Below are 4,432 nucleotides of genomic sequence, written 5' to 3'. Positions count from 1 at the left end.
ATCCATAGTGTGGTATTAGTACTTCTGCTCAGTTAAGGATCTGAAGTCTTCTTTCACCGCTGATTGCTTTCAGTGACCCTGTATCTGCTGTTACTGCAAATTCTTTCAACATATTAATTTCAGCTGAAATCTTTGCACATGCATTTTAACTGACATGTCTGCTTATTTTGTCGCTTATGTTTCATCTGACAACAAGTTAGCATCTTTAATTGAGAGAATATTGTTTTACTCGTTGTAGAACTGCATTGAAAAATACTACAAGCATCAGAGAGATGATAAGAAAAAACTAAAAGAGGATAAATGAGTAAAACTTTCACTTTGAGGCCAGCTGTTACTGAAGCTGGTGTCCGCTCATTTCCTCTCACCCACACAGAAAGCATAGTGTCCACTTCTAATCCTACGACTGCCTCCAGGTTGTAGTCAATACCTCAAATGGGGTGAAGCTGTATAAAGTGCGACTGGTGCTCCTATCGGCTCATCTCAGCCTCCTGCCTGCACCCAGAGGTAAAAGATGGGCCCAGCTAAGATGGATGGCAGCTGCCAACGCTGGCCAACCAGCACAGCTGTCAACAGCAAGAACTTCATCACAGCCTGAGACTGTTTGTTTAGATGCTCACCGACTGTAGTCCTGTGTGTGTGTGTGTGTGTGTGTATGTGTGTGTGGGAGGTAGAATCCACACAGCGGCAAAAACATTATCAGCACGAAGAGACAATCAATAAAAGTGTCAGAAAAGCAGGGGAAGGAGCGAGGATTAATGTTTTTGACTAAAGTATAAAATGAAAAAGAGGACACGTGAGTTTCAGGAAAAGCAAATGCAACGTGATCCAGCTTGCTCGGGACAATCAATAGGAAGTTAGATTGGATACTGTCTGAGATAGATCACCATAATGCTGTATTAACACCGTCTGTGTGTCGAGTTTAACTCAGCATCTTTTGGCATGTTTTTCATTTTACACGCACCCACCAGAGCCTGTGTATCTGCAGAGGGTAACGATACTTTCCAAATGTTTGCCTGAGGGGGAACACTAAGACACGGTTTTTATTAGGCTTTTTATTTCTAACATAATGAACCCTCCTCTGCTCAAAGCTGCAAAGTTGCAACGACTATATAAAACAGTGAAAAGTATGTGTCTTGTATTCCTTCTCTTTATTCTATAGATGTTTACTGATAGAAAACTTTACTTTTATTGGAAAGTAGAATACACTTGATTTAAAGGGATGGGGTTTTTTTAGTGCTGCAAAAATGCAACAGTGGGCGTCACTTCACACAAAAGATGCTGTGACAGAATCATGAGTAAATATGAAAGTTAAAGGTTCTACCTGCATACACCCACCAGTCACTTTATTAAGAACATTCACACGGCTGCAAGGTGGCACAGTTGGTTAGCACTGTTGCCTCGCAGCAAGAGGGTTGCCGGCTCGTGTCCTGGTGAGGACATCTGGGATCTTTCTGTATGGAGTTTGCATGTTCTCCCCGTGCAGCGTGGGCTCCCCTCCCACAAGTCCAAAAACATGTTGAGGTTCATTGGTGATTCTAAATTGTCCGTAGGTATGAATGTGAGTGTGCTTGGTTGTCTGTCTCTAAGTGTAGCCCTGTGATAGACTGGTGACCTGTCCAGCCCCCCCGCGACCCTAGTGAGGATTAAGATATAGATAATGGATGGATGGGATGCTTTTTGACTGGAGGAGGAAGCCGGAGAACCCGGAGAGAACCCACGCTGCACGGGGAGAACATGCAAACTCCACACAAAAAGATCCCAGGCGTCCTAACTGGAATGCGAACTGGGGATCTTCTAGCTGTGAATCTGCCTACAGGTGCTTCCCTCAGAACACTCTGCATCAGGTGAAACACACCTGATATCTTTGAGCAGTGACAGCAGCAGTACGGTGCTTTTATAAACTGAGTTTCTTTACCACCTCTGTAAAAGAAGCCACTATGTGGAGGGAAGCGGCCTTCCTCTCTGCTCTCAGCTCGGTATGATTGATGCTCATCTCTCTCAGCGGCACAACTAGAGTTATGACTCAGCACGGACCTCCATGGTGGGGAGTCAGACAGGGAGCGTGTCAGAGGGCAGATTTATTGAAAATTCAACAGTCCGATCAATCTCTCAGCAGCTCTGCAGGCCTGTGGCCTCACGGCTGGACTGTGGAGTCGTCCTTGGTTTGGCCGCGCTGCTGTGTGCTGAGCTCTGCTGTCAGCAGATTCTGTTGTTGTGGAGGTGCATACATAATTGACCCGCCCTCCTCCTCCTCCTCCTCCACTGCCCTCCTGAGACCCTTTGAGATAAAGCAATAAATACTGAACCTCAGCGTTAAAGAAGCAGCCTGCCCTGTTCCTGTTGCTGGAGGTCCACAAGCATGTAATTATGTTTCCTCTTTAAGGGAGTTAGTGGAGAACACACTGCTCAGTGTCCTTGTCATCGTGAGCGCTGACACCTTCGTGATGATGATGATGATGGAGTATCTGGGGTTTTTAGGAGCAAAGTGAATGTTTCACAGCTTTCAGTTTGCACAGATAGAAATGTATTTTAGTAAGACATGGAGGTGAAAGTTTAACATAACAGAGCAGAGGAGTGTTTTCTGTGAGCTCGGTGTCAGTTCAAGGATTATTCTTGTCATTTATTGTTTCCCTCCGTCTTGTCCTTTCCCCCGTCTCCGTTTATCCCTCTGTCTCGTTGTCCGTCTATGTCTCTCTCCCCCCCTCTCTCTCTCTCCCTCTAACTCCATTGCTATATATAGACTTCTGCATTGCAGATGTCCCAGAGCCCTGCAGTTCTGGAGGAGCTGCTGAGGAGTCCCAGCCAAAATTTGGGCTTCCTGACACACAGAGCCCACGCAGGCGAGCAGCAGCCGACTGACTGTGCACCACAGGACGGGACACATACAGCATGACCAGACTGAACACAGGAACACTGAGCATGTACAGTCATCGCACTGCAGCAAGGATGAAGTGCCCCCCGCAGAATAGAGTGAAAACTACTGCAGTCCTAATCTTTGGGTGGGTGGATGTGTGAGTGTTTAGTGTCATAATAATTGTCTGAAGCAGTTTCCTTCTGGTTGTTGCTTTAGTAGAATTGTTAACAATGACTAAATTGCTTTTCTGGGAATTCCTTCAACCAAAACAATACATTTCACATTGTGTGTTTATTCTAAAGCACTTTTTAAAATCTAGTTATATCTAAATAATATGCAAATAAATAATACATTTGTTGAAGTACTGCATCAAATATAACATCAACAAAATAACTACAAACAGCAACAGATGAAACCCTTTAAACATGATCTGAAGTATAGCAAAGGCAGTTATTAAAGAGCTGAATGCCACAGGAATAAAAAAGATAAAAGAATGAAACAAGAATTTAATGAGGACCTGTGGGCACTAACATCAAGGTTCATCAGTGGTTAATAAATTAATAAATACTGACAATAGTTTCTCTTGTTCTCAGGTAATAAATCCCAACAACACCAGTCAAATTAATAGGACAGCATAGGAAAAATAAATCATTAGTATGATACATCATGTAGTCATGGCTAATTGTCAGCTTGTGTCAAGTATTTACAAAGAACCTGTCAACAACAAGGCAACTCAAACATTAGACATTAAAGAAATAAGACATGATATAAAAGGAAGACAAAATAGTATAAAGAGACTCATGTAAAGAGGATTTGAAAGGATTAATTAGAAGATAAAAATAAGGTGGGTGTGCCCGAAGGCAGAACATCGCTGGAGTATGAGCAGAAGCAGAATATTGTCTGCTCACAGATTTAGTTATTCTGTTTATCAGTAATCGGTAGTGTTTCATGCTTTAAACATTAATCTCTTATCCCTGATAATGCAGAGACCTGTCTCGTCATAATTCATTCATTCATTCATTCATTCATTCATGAGGTTGCTACAAACCATTTAGAAAACTGAGAGCAAAAATCAGTGAAAGTCCTGCAGATCACTCCATCAGAGGAACCGAAACAATGATTAGTTAACCTTCGAATTCGACTCAGGATCCTGAGACTGTCTGAGTGATGCATACAAATGTGAACTGCTTCACTCTGATGATCCTGAATAATCCTGCTCAGTTTCACGGCCTTGTTAATGCTCATTCACCTCCGACTCTGGAGAAAGCCAACAGTCTCCGGTGTGATGTCAGATCCTATTGAACTGTTGTATTTGGGCAGCAATGCTGCTCACCCTTTCACTTCTACTGCAACAGCGGTAGGCCATTAAGTATTTATAACTGCTGGCTGCTGCCAGGCCACGGAGCTGACACGCACAGAGGCACACACACACACACACACACACACACACACACACACACACACACACACACACACACACATATAGTGAGCATTTGCTGCCACTTGGCGTTAAAGGTACAAACTACAGATAATTTCAGAGGCAGGATCCACACTCTACAATCTAGTGTTCAGGGACAT

Source organism: Stegastes partitus, unplaced genomic scaffold (genome assembly GCF_000690725.1).
Source record: "Stegastes partitus isolate 25-593 unplaced genomic scaffold, Stegastes_partitus-1.0.2 Scaffold485, whole genome shotgun sequence".
Classification (NCBI taxonomy): Eukaryota; Metazoa; Chordata; class Actinopteri; family Pomacentridae; genus Stegastes; species Stegastes partitus.
The sequence above is the reverse complement of the archived record's forward strand: the minus strand, read 5'-3'. Positions refer to the sequence as shown.